A 13595-nucleotide genomic window follows, 5' to 3' on the forward strand; every position below is an offset into this window, starting at 1 on the left:
CAGGAAAGCGTTAGGGTAATCTTCAGACAAATGGAACAGTGAGTCTTATTGACAAATTCTAGAACCTATTATTAAAGAAACAATTTGTGGGCTTTTGGAAATTCAAGTATTAGTTGGTAAGATCCAGTACTGCTTTATCAAGAAAAAGTTTACATTTATTACACTGAACAAGGGAATACTATAGAGACACTCTTCAACCTAGATTTTGGAAAAGCATTTGGTAAAATATCACATTATCTTTGTGGGTAAGAGAGATTTGAGCAACACGATAGTACAGTTAGATATATTCAGAATTGATTAAATTACTGGATCACAAAGAACCACCAAAAATGGATGGATGGGGTAATAGAGCTATGTAGCCGGGCTAGAGTTGGAAGGACCTGGGTTCAAATCTCACCTTGATTAGAATCAAATCTCACCTTAGAATCAAATCTCATATTGATTCTAAGACAGAAGGTAAGGATTTAAACACCACCCCCCAAATGCAAAGAAATAAAAAAAGGATGGATATCAATTTAGAGCAGGGGTTCTTAACCTGGGGTCTCAGAACTTTAAAAACTATTTGATAACTGAATTTAATTATATAATGTAATCCTAGTATTTTATTTTATGCATTTAAAACCATTATTCTGAGAAACAGTCCATGGTTACATGAGCCTGCCAAAGTGGATACTCAAAAAAGTTAAGAACCTTTGTTTTAGAGGGAGGCCTCTAGGAATTTGCACTTGATCTTTTATTGCTTAAGGCTTTTAATAGTAACTTGGATGATGGCATAGATGGTATGCTTATTCAGCTTATAGGTGCTATAAATCTGGGAAGAATAAATAATATGGATAATAGAGTGAGGATCCCAAAAGAGCTACATGGGCTAGAAAAGTGGGTCAAACTTTATGAGATCAAACAATAAACATGCAAATATTAGGTGCTCACTACATGCCAGGTACTGGGGACACAGGCAAAAATTAAATAGTTCTTGCTCTCAAAGAGCATATATTTCATTAGGAAGTTTATACACACACAAACACATGAAATAAAATAATAAGCAAATACAAATATACAAAATAATTTCATATGTAACAACAGGAGTTGGGAGCAGCAATAAAAGTCTCATGTAAGAACTCTTAAGTTGAATTTTGGAGGAAAGAAGGGATACCTTGAAGTACAAGTGAGGAGAAGGTGCTTCCAATATGAGGGACAGATTGCAAAAAAGTACAGAGATGGGGAGAGGAATGTTGTTTGTGAGAAACAATAAGAAAACTAATTTAAAGGAAGTCAGTAACCAAAAAGATTGATTCAACTGGGCCACAGGTTCCTCTTCTGTAGAATGATGAGAGTGGTGCTCCTCTCATTCTATCTGCCCCTTCTCTGCTGTGTAGAAGAATAGTGTGAGCAACAAGAAGAGAGACAAGTGACAAGATGTGATAGCAAAGGTCCAGGGTTCCTGAATTTCAGACCTAATCACTTCTACTTAATAGCAGGAGTAATAAAATTAGTATGGGGAGCGTGAAAGGTATGGAATAGAGAACTTTCTTAAAACTCCTGGGATCAGAGAAGTAGTACTATGTGGGTACTAGCTGGGCTTAGGGGAATAGGGGTATAGGCATGTAGCTGGATGGTAGCTGTATTGCTATGAATTGCTGCTTTTAGTAATTTTATACTATCTTTTATAGTATCTCTTATACGGTTAAGGGGATTTTCTTAATCTCTGACACAAATCTACTACTGTGAAATATTTAGTGGTACTAGGAATAGAGGAAATAAATAGTTGATAGACTTGGAACAACAGGATACCTTTTGATGACATGATTATTAACAGCCTTTAAATCTTGAACAAATCAATAGACAGGTTTTCCATTTTTGTCTAATTTCCATTTTTTAATAGGTAAGATAGGTATATTATATTCTAATTTGCATGGGATTATTATTTTTTGTTTAATTAAAGAATTTATCACTGGAGTAATTCCATTGATTGCTTCTTTTGATAATGGATATTGAGGAATGGATGGAGCCATTTTTTGTTCTAATTTGAACCAGAACAGCTGATTTAAGCAGGCCTACATCTGTAGAAGATGTAGCCCAATACCAAGAGCATGCAATACTGAATATAATATCCAGGTCAGTCCATTTGTTCTTGAGAAGAATTATTTCTATTATGTCACTGATGTTCAGTGTAAGTTCAAGGCAGAGTTTTTGATATAATGGTGGCTTGGATCTGATTTGGAGTGGGTAAGACTGCCCTAACCATATCCCCTAGACTTAATTGGCAAAATCATTCGGAAGGAGATGGAGCTGAGACAGCATCTACTCTCTGAGAACTATAGTGAGGATGGCACACTTCTCTGGCATTCCCCCCTCAGTACAATGGGACCCCATATCATGGTTCTTCCTATTAAATAGAACAAACTAGTAGCTAGAAGCACTACCTGGTGGTGAAAGTGCGCTGGAGGCCATGGTGTGTAAGGTCTTTTCTGACTCTATCACTCTGTGAGCTTGTGAGATCTGAGCTCCATTTAACTCCGACTCAGCTTAGCTTTAGTTTCAGAGAGTTGAATGAGTTTTCTCCCATGACTTTGGGTCAGTTACTTGCAATCTCAACCTTTGGTTTTGCCTTCTATAAAGTGAAAGTTGAGCCAGATGATCCCTGAGGTTCCTTTTAGCTTTAATATTGTCATTATATTTTGAAGGCATTGTGGGAAATTGGTTTCAAGACCTTTTTCATATCTCTTTTTAAAAGCATCTATTTGCTATAAGGGTTAACACTGCCCAGGATTTAGGCTTCTTAGATGTCAGGTATGAAGAAACAGCTGACCTTAGTTCCTAGTTATCTAAAATAATTAGGTAAAATGGGAAGATGCCATATGTCTACTTTCTCCGGGGGTGGGGGTGGGGTGGGGGGGGTGGCGGCGCGGGATGCTGTTTCTTGGTGTCCAGAGATCTCTGACCTTAAGGGCTGGTCTCTCCCTCTCCTGCCCTCCAACTAAAGGTGTCTTTTGTATTTGCTTCAGATGTTAAAAATCCTTAATTATAGCCCTATTCTTTACCAGCAGAATCCTACCTAACACAACTTTCCAATTTAATTTCAGCACTTTTCTAGAAGGAGTTGGTAGAAAGCAGGGCAATAATAATTTGGCCATGGTAAAGGGTAATTGATAAAGATTATTGATTTGACTGGTTCTAGAGTACAAATGATGTATGATACCTCTCTTCCTCTAGGTGGTGGTAGTAGGGACTATAGATACTGAATGTTTCATAAGCTATTTTACTGGGAGAATTTTATGGTGGCTGGAGGAATCAGTGTGTCTGGAAATGGCCATAGTATTAAAGATGCCATTTTAGTTATTAAAAACACCTTAAGAAGGCAAATTAAAAAAAAAGATATTGCCACTTTTTTCCCTGAGCTCTCCTTTGCATTATTAAGAATCATCCTATAAAACTTTTCAAAATCTGGCTATAGGTGCTCACCTCCCTCTGAATTGATAAAGATCTTTGAGGGACTGAGTTTCTGGCCACCCAAGAGTGCTGTGCAGAGAACTTTCTCTTCATCTTACACTCTCTTACCCCAGGGTCCTTTCAATCCTACTGACTTTTGTCCTTTACTTGTAAAGCAAATACTAAATGGAAGAAACTGTTCTTCCAAGGAAAACAGTAATGGTTTCTGTGTACCCAAGTCATGTAGGCAAGTTCCTTCCTTTTCTGAGCTTCAGTTTTCCTTGTCTGAAGAAATGGGGTCAACATTACTTACTCCATCTGCCTCACAGGATTGTTGTGCTTTACCTATAGAACTGAGTGCTTGGCATCATGTTTATTATTAACTATGAAAATCATACTCAAGGCTCAAATGTGGAGAATTCTGTCAAGAAGTCTTAAATAGGGCAGAAATAAAGACCCTGTCATCATCTCCATAACTTCCTCAAAGAGAGAGAGACAGAGAGGAATGGATGGGGAAGGGAATATTGTAGATTGCAACTTGCTCATCCCATAATAATTTATATGTACATCTTCCTAGAAATTCATGAAAGATCCATCCAGAAAGCTTTCTTCACTTTTTCATAATATTTCATAGATATGAATATAGGCTATAAAAGTCTCAGAACCAAATGCAGAAAAGCAGAATGTTAAGTATATATATATATATATATATAAGTATGAATGTAGTACTAGGGTTGTCTATTAATTCCTCTCATTAATTCTATTACTAGTCCAAACCTTTTATCAGGTATACATGTCCTTTATTGCATCACTTCTCATGGGCAAGTTGCTCTTGGTAATATGCAGTAGCTGTTTATTTCCATCATTTGCTTATTATTTGCAATTTACCAGCAATTTAAATTTTTTAGAGATTGAGGTGTTTCATGATTAATTATGATATATATATGCTATTATTATTCTTAGCCAAAAACATCACTGGAGGATTATTGGTATTAAAATGATGGACTTTGGTGGCAGGGACAGTTTGAATTTATTGAAAGCATAATTAATACTTGGGATCTGGTCCAATATATTATACTTATTTAATTGTGGTCTCAGTTACTTGCCTATCATTAGTATTTAAGATATACATATTGATGGACCAGCTTGATAGGCTGCTCCTTAAGCTCTATGTCACAATATGCATTTCAAAAATCTCCTTTGCTGGGGGCTGCTGGATGACTCAATGGATTGAGAGCCAGGCCTGGATTCAGGAGGGTAGGTTCAAATCTGGCCTCAGACAATTTCTAGCTGTGTTACCCTGGGCAGGTCACTTATCCCCATTGCCTAGCCTTTATTGTTCTTCTGCCTTGGAACCAATACACAGTATTGATTCTAAGATGGAAGGTAAGTGTTTAAAAAATAAATCTACTTTGCTTATTAGCAAACACTAGTATAGTGAGTGAGTGAGTGAGTGAGTGAGTGTGTGTGTGTGTGTGTGTGTGTGTGTGTGTGTGTTCATTAGAAAGTTGGGAGATTGGCCAGAAGCTGATGAATGGTGATGGTGACCAGTAAAATTACTAGTTATCTCCATAGCCAAAGTGGAATGGGGAGCTGAAGGAATTTGCTGGTAATTCGGGCAAAAGATAGATTTTGGCTTTTAGTGTTGGCATGACTTTTTAAAAGTTGTCTTTTTTATTATGAACTTAATAAATATTAACAATGTCAGTGCAAAGAATAACCCTAATAAAGGGAACTGTGGACTTCTGTTATTGCATGACTTCTGGAAAGATGGGAAGACCAGCCCAATACTTGCCTAATCTCTCAAGTGAAGCCAATTTTCTTCTATCTGTTTTGTTTCCTGATACGATGAAACTCCAGGGCTTTACCCTTATTCTTTTGACTTTGGCAGAAAGTCATGAATGAAAGAGATTTGGAATTCATTTTCTTTACTTTGTTTTCTTGCTCTTTTTTGGATATCCTACCTTGGGATGAGGTCTTAATGTCTGAATTGTGTTCTATTCACAAAAATGCACTTGAGAGAGCTATCAGGAATCTGAGAGGAATTAAGCCACTTATCTGCCAACTTTTAAATCAATTTGCCATCTCACTGATGTGGATACTCCCTTCAACAGTATAATGCATAATTCCCCCACTGTGGTCCATGGTTTCTCATAAATCTTCCATTGGGGGTCCACCTAGTGTTTAGGAGGTTTTCTGCTAGGTCTAAAAACATTACATGAATACTGTGAATGTAATGGGATATTATTTCACCATAAGAAAAGATGAGTACGATGAATAATAAAAAAAAAAAAACAAAGGAAGACATGAAATGGTGAAAAGTGAATTAAGCAGAACCAGGAAAACAATAAGCACAATGATCACAACAATGCAAATAAAAAGAATAATAAAACAATTGAAATTGTAAAATTATCAGGATTAAGCTTGACATCAAAGATGAGATTTGGGAGCACACCTTAATTTCTTCTTTGCTGAGGTGAGGGACCATGGCTGTGGAATACTACAAATAATGCCAGATTGGGTTGATATTGATTAGTTTTGCTGAACTTTTCCTCCTCTTTTTATTCTTTGATAAAAAGGGATGGCTACCTGCTAGAGTGGAAGGGAGGAGCATATTTGAGAAATGCATGTGACAGAAAACAAAATATATTAGTAAAATAAAAACAAACATTGGATTCCATGGGTTTTAGCATAGGATTTAGATTCTCCATCTGTTCTTCCTCAGTTTTACAACATGATGAGCCTACTTCCTTTTCTTATCATGCTACCTTTTGCACATAAATCTTCATCGGTAATAATCACGACCTACTTGAACCCACCATATATCTTTTTATTGCTTTGAAGAAACAGAAATTTTGAAACTTCAGAGACTATAGTATTCTATGATTTGTAGCTAGGCATATTTGAGAAGAATACTAGTGTTAAAGATGTAGGTTTCTGTTTCAGGAAGCAACCCGAGATTGTTGAAAGTGATGAATAATTTCTCAAATGTAATCTAGCTAGTTCTCTTCTTTTTAACTCCATCAGCAGTTTCCAAGATATAGGGCTCTCCAGCCAAATTCATATTACTACTTATATAATATGTGTTCTTTACTTGTGTTTTTTTTTCCTGTGGGGAATATTAGGTCAAATTCTTTTGAGTGGTGGATGATTTCTTTGGGGGAGTTTCTATAGTATTATAGTACTTATCTCTGTCTCTTGGCTTTCTTCAAGTCTTAGGTGAAGTCCATCATTCTACATGAAGCCTTTTCCAGGTCCCTCTATAAATTTAGCACCTGAGACAACCCCAATTTATCCTGTATATATTGGGTTTGTACCTAGTTACTTGCTTGTTATCTCCTTCATTAGACAACTCCTTGAGAGCAGGGACTATTAAAAAAAAATCTTTCTTTGTATACTCAGTGCTTAACACAGTGCCTAACACATAGTAAATACTTGATTTATGCTAGTTGGCTCACTGACCGAATTGAAACAGCAGCACAATGTCATCTACAAACAGAAGCATCTCTAGTTCTTTTACTATCTCTATGAAATCCCTCTTCTATTTGGACATCCTCCATGACAGATCAACATCTTTGGTCTTATCTCTGTGTCTTATACTTTGATAACGATAATCAGGAAATTATCTAACCAAATTATCTCTGTTGTTGCATCTATTCTAATTAATTACATGGAGGAACTATAGCTTCTTCTTTAATTCTAGATAGCACTAAGTTAAAGGAATCCAGTGTAGCAAAAACACACATCTTTAAATCTCTGGTCAGTCACCTTTCTCCATCCAGACAGCTTTTGAGAGCTGTAGGCTCTGCTTCTTTACCCTTTCTTTCAGAGATCTTTGGTAATACAGTGGCCTGGAGTAATTTGCATAATCCAGTCAGTTGTCCTGGTGTAAAACTGGAGACAGAGAGAGAATTCTTCTAAAGTCCAAGAATAGAGACAGCTAGGTGGCTCTACATAACCAGGCCTGGAGATGGGGGGTCCTGGATTCAAATCTGGCCTTAAATACTTTTTATGTGACTCAGGGCAAGTAACTTAATCCTCATTGCCTAGCCCTTACTGCTCTTCTGCCTTGGAACCAATATTTAGTATTAATTCTAAGACAGAAGGTAAGGGTTTTTAAAAAGTCCAAGAATAGTTTGGTAGAAAAGGTTGATGCCAGGCATACTACAAGGTGTTTGGGAAGAAGTGAAAGACATGCTTTCTTCACAATTGGATCTGAGGAAAAAAGAGACAGGGCAAAGATGTTCCAATAGCCATTTAGAGATCCTTTGCATGGAGAATGGAGTTTTGTGACCAAGAGTGCTTTTTTAAACAGGTTTTAAAAGGCAGGAGATAATCTGGTCTGGAATCATGAAAGGGCTCTAATACTATATACCTCTCTCTAAGGACCAACAGCTGGAGAGATAGTCGCCTAGAGAGAAGATAATGAGCATCAGCTGTTGCAAAAGAGCTGAACTGTGGGGAGTGGTGCAGCTGAGTGCAGGAGGGAGAGAATCCATCTTACTGACTGGGAGTGACAAAATTAATTTGATGGTGAACATACACCTAGAAAAGGAATTTATGATCACAAAGCTTTAGCAAAGCTTCATCAAGGGCAAGTGACAGCAATCTAACCTCATTTCCTCTTCTGACAGGATAAAAGGTAGGTAAGGGGAATGCGATAGTATGCCCAAATTTTGTTGGATCATTTAACTGAGTTCCTCATGTTATTCTCATGGAAAAGATGAAGAGATGAAGCAGATAATAGTACACCAAAGAAGATTCAGAACTGGTGGAATGGCTTGACCCAGAGTAGTCACTTATAGTTCAATGTCAACTTGGAAGGAAGTCATTGGTAGAGTGTCCCAGAGATCTATGCTTGGTTCTTGTGGTTTAACATTAAAAAAAAAATAACATGGATGAAGGTATTGGTGATGCAATTATCAAATTTGCGGATGAGAATAAAGCTGGAAAGAAAAAATAACATTAGATGATTGGATGACATAATTTAAAAAATTAACTTGACAGATTAGAACTTCAGGCTGACTCTAATAAGATCAAATTTAATAGGCTTCATTGTAAAGTCATACTGGAGTAAAAAAATCAACTTCACAAACATACGGGAGGAGTATCATGGTTAGGCAGAAGTTCATTCAAAAAGAATCTGGAGGTTTTTAACTACTGCAAGCTCCATATAAGTTAAAAGTGTTGATACAGAATGGTCAAAATTGTATAATATCGAGCTCATGTAAGGGATATTGTCCAGGTCTGAAGAGATGTTAGTTCTGCTGTTTTCTGCCCTGATCAGACATCTGGAATATTGTGTACTATTTGGAGTACAATAGTTAAGGAGTGATAGCAATAAATTGGAGAGCATCAAGAATAGGGCAATCAGGATGGTTAAGGGTCTCAAGTTTATACCATATGAAGACTGGTCGAAGGAATTAGGAATGTTTAGGTTGGAAAAAAGAAGATTTAGTGGGAACAAAATAACTGCATCTAAGTATCTGAAGGGGTTTTGTGTGGGACAGACTTGCTCTGATCTGTCCCACAAGGCAGAGGCAGTAGCAGTAGGTGGTACTGACAGTAGTGGGAGTGACAGAATGTGATTTAGACTCCTTCCTTTTAAAGAAAACTTCCTAACAAGCAAAGCCATCCAAAAGTGGAATGGACTGTTTAAAGAGGCTGTGAGTTCCCTCTTGTTAGAAATCTTCAGGCAAAGCTTGGATGATCAATTGTTGGGTATATTGTCAGGATAGGGGATCCTTACTCAGGTATGATTTGTACTAGATTTAGTTTAATTCAACCAACATTTAGTAAGTATTTCCTGTGCTTGAGCATAGATACTCAAGGTAAAAAGGTTATAGTAAACGAATTCCTACCCTCAAGAAACTTATAGTCTTGTGAACCCTCATGGCTTCTGACTTTCCTTCCAGTTCTGAAATTCTGTGTTATGACAATGGCAGTGCTAGTAAACCCACAGCATAAGCCAGGATCAGGGAACAATAAGAAAGAGCAATAAAGAGCGGACATAGAGGCCTTAGAGAGGTGATGTTGAACAAATCCTGGCTTGCCTATCACTTTAAGTCACAAAGGGTGCACAAGTCTTTGGGGTTAGGATAGCCAGTTATGGTAGGAAGGGTTTGTTGACTCATGCACTTAGCTGGTTTTTTTTTTTATGTGTTCTTTTCTTTGTCAATATAAACAATCTATGTTTTGTATCATTCTGAGCCCGAATACTTTTAAAGTAGGGTGTTGACTATCTTTAGAGAACTGTAATGAGTCAGAGAAGTGAGATGTTCTCAAAGTACATCCTGGGCCCTTTATGTCTATAGGGAGCCTCTGAAACAAGTTATAATCTTATAAAAATTACCATAGAAGTATACAGCAGCTAAGTGGGTTATGGATAGAGTGCCAGTCCTTGGCATCAGGAAGATGTATCTTCTTGAGTTCAAATCTGGCCTCAGATACTTACTAGATGTGTAACTTTACACAGTGACTTTAAAGTCACTTTACATTATTTTGGAGAAGGAAATGGCAAAACCACTACAGTATGTTTGCCAAGAGAATCCAAAATAGTCATGAAGAGTGAGATATGACTGAAAATGATTTAACATCTCAGAAAAAGTTAGAATATCTCCAGGCTTTCTGGTTAAATCTCTGAAAATAAGTCAGACAAGTAAATACAGTGCTCAGTTCACCAATCAACAGCATTTCCTTTCATTAGACCTCACATTCAATGAGCAAACTCTTCTTCCTTTCTTGCTATTTAACAATCATAGAATTGTTGTCATCTGATAGTGGGCCATTCTAGGTACTGGTACTTTAATGAACCCTTAACCAAAGTGCCAGGATTTTTTCTTCTTTAAACAGCCTTTAAGCATTCTAGGACATAGGATACCAGGTTTGGAAGTAACCTTTGATCAAGGAATGAGGGCTCTTAGACATCAATTAGTCTGACTCTCTCATTTTATAGTGGGAGACCTCTTTGAGACCCAAGGTGGAAGGAGAAACTTGTCCTAAGACTCAGGGAGTTAATGACAGAGGCAAAACTAGAACCCAGGTCTCCTGGTTTCCAGGCCAGAGCTCTTTATATCACCTCCCTGATTCTTCTGAATTCTTCCAAGCTTTTTTCCAAGTGGAAAACAACATCTCAGATGCAGTGTATATCTTCAATTTTTTATTTTTCTTCCCCAATTGCCTTTAATCATTTCCCAAATTTCCAGGAACTATCATTGAAGTCACCTCAATGTTATTACAAATGCTGTCCAAAGGAGAGTTATTTTTACATGACCAGTTGGCATATGGCTTAACTGCACCCAAATCTAACAGACTAACAGGTCCCTGCCCATCTGTTGTAGTGGCAAAAAAGATTGAAAAAGTAGCCCTAAGTGACTGTCATCATGTGGAAATGAGGAATGTTCCAAGTGGAATAAAAGTTTTTCAGCAAACACTCATCCCTAAAGATAAGATGTAGAAAAATTACTAGCCCATATAAGATAGTAATTATTACCTGAATGGCAAGAAGAAACACTGAAGGTGAAGGAGGAATCTCAGAGTCAACTAAGGACAGGTAGGACCTGAGGGAAATATGGAGATTGGACTAGATCATAGATTGATAAATTCTTTAAGGGCCAGGGACTAAGCAAATTTTCATTTTTAAATTCACAGTGTTTAATCACAGGGTCTGGCACATAGTAGGCTCTTAAAAAAACCCTTTACTTTCTGTCTTAGAATCGATGGTTCTGATGCTGAAGAGCAATAAGGGCTAGGCAATTAGGGTTTTCCCAGAGTCACACAGCTAGGAAGTGTCTAAGATCAGATATGAACCCAGGACTTCCCATCTCTAGGTCTGGCTTTCTATCCACTGAGCCACTTAGCTGCCCTTAGTAAGCTCTTAATAAATATTTGTTGTTTGATTGAATCTCTAAAATTCTTTTTATCTCTAAAATCTTATGATTCCTATTAGTGAGAAACTGGGAGAAAAGGCCATATCGTGACAACAGAGGGGAGATGTGATTGAATAAATCATATAATGTGAGACCATAAGAACTCTTAGAGAGAGCCACTAGTTCAGCCTTATCATTTTTTAGATGTGGATAATGAGATGCAAGTTCCTATGGAAGGGGCCTGTTCTCACTTACAAATGAGATTTAAAGTCTTTTCTCTCTGTGTTTTTGGGGCACCACTCTCTCTTGGTGTCTTCTCCTACCTACCTGAACATTCCTTCTCAGGCTCCTTTGCTCCATCCATGTTGAGCCTGCTAATGGTGGGTATCTCTCAAGGTTCTGTCCTGGATCCTCTTCTCCCTCTATGTCATTTCCACTGTGGCATTGCCAAATGCCCCTCTGACATCTCAAATTGGATGTCCTTGTAGATATCTTAGACTTAACATGTTCAAAATTGAGCATGTTATCTTTTCTTCAAATCCTTCCCTTTTCCTCACTTTCCTATTACTGTTGAGGGCACCACCATCCTGCCCATTACTTGGGCTCAAAACCTAGATGTCATTCTCAGTTCCTTTCTTCCAGTGTTTCCAAGCCCTGCAGATTCTATCTTTGTAACATCTCTCTCATCTATGTGCCTTTCTCTTCTCTGACCCTGCCACTACTCTGGCTCAGGCCCTCATCATGTTGTACCTGGACAATTGTAAAGGCTTTCTGTTTGGTCTTCCTGCTTTAAGTCTCTCTCTAATGTGGTCCATCCACTACTACTACATCCAAATAAACTGATCTTCCTAAAGGGTATGTCATTTGGAATTGTTTAAATCCCTGGAGGACTACAACTCCCAGGGCTCTCTGCTACAACTTCCCCCAACAACTCCCACTTCCTTTGTGGGAGGTATTGGAGAAAGTATAAAAGAGAGAGTTTGGCGCCTTCTCTCTCCCTCTCCCTCTCCCTCCCCCTCTCCCTCCCCGTCCCGTCCCCCTCCCCCCTGGAGTCTCTCTGCTCTCTGGAGCCTGGAGGCTGGCTGACACCTCGGCAGTTTTCCCTTTCTATCTACTTCCTAGTATTCCTAGACCTTCCCCTTCTAATTTAAATAAAACCTAGCTATTCTAAACTCTAAAGTTGCTCTCTGATCTTTTATTTCAGCTCCAAAGGGCTCTGGTCAATTTCCTCCTGCCTGGGCTGGGGACCCCTACCTTCTTTTTCCCTTCCTCTACCTTTCTCTCTCCTTTCTCTCCTTCTATCCAACCTTCCTCCCTTCCTCCCTTCCCCCCTCACAGGGGCAAGTCTGGCTTTTCTGCTCCTCCCTTATTCCATAAACTCTGGTGGCTCCCTATTGTCTTCAGAATCAGTACAAAATTCTGTTTGGCTCTTTAAACACTTTATAACCTATCTGCTTCCTACCTTTCCATTCTTAAACTTTACTCCTCCATATGTATTCTATAATCCATTGACACCAGCATCCTTGCTATTGCTCACATAAGACATCTCCTGACTCCGTGCATTTTCAGTGGCTTTCCCCTCTGCCTGGAATGTTTTTCCCTTTGTTGGCTTCAAGTCTAAGCAAAAAAACCACCTTCTGCAAGAAGCCTTTCTTGGCCTTTCTTAATGCTAGCTTCTTTCCTTGGAGATTACTTAAAATTGTATCATATAGACAAATCCATATTCATATATCTTGTTTGCATTTTATCTTTCTCATTAGAATATGAGCTGCTTGAAATTTAGGGACTATTTTTGTCTTTTGTTGTGCCCCATTGCTTGGAACAATGCCTGGTAATTAGTAGGCACTTGATAAATGTTTGTTGACAGACTTCTCAGTGCTTGCATTCAGACCCAGGTCTTCTAATTCCTAGACTAGTGCTCTTTCCACATTTTTCAAAAAGCATCAAACATTATTGTGCTGGCTAGAAGTTGAACCTCTGATGTTTGATCTCATTTTGCTTTTCAATCTTCTTTTGAAAAATGGAAAACATAAATGATTCCTGGCTCAGACTGCCTTGAAATAAGTGAATGGCACCAACTCCCAGGCAAGATGCCTAAACCTAGGTATTGAAGAATAGGTCTACTACCCTGGGGAGGATACAAGAGAATGAGTGCCCTATGTCTGGCTATGACTAGGGAGGAGAGCAAAGACACAGGTCATCCTCCTCTATTTTCTAAATGCCTCAGGCTCAAGCTGGTTAGATTGGTAGCTCTCAAGCCTTAAGACAAGTGTTTAGAACAGCATCCAAGAAGGGGAA

The sequence above is a fragment of the Gracilinanus agilis genome, chromosome 1 (genome assembly GCF_016433145.1).
Source record: "Gracilinanus agilis isolate LMUSP501 chromosome 1, AgileGrace, whole genome shotgun sequence".
Taxonomy (NCBI): Eukaryota; Metazoa; Chordata; class Mammalia; order Didelphimorphia; family Didelphidae; genus Gracilinanus; species Gracilinanus agilis.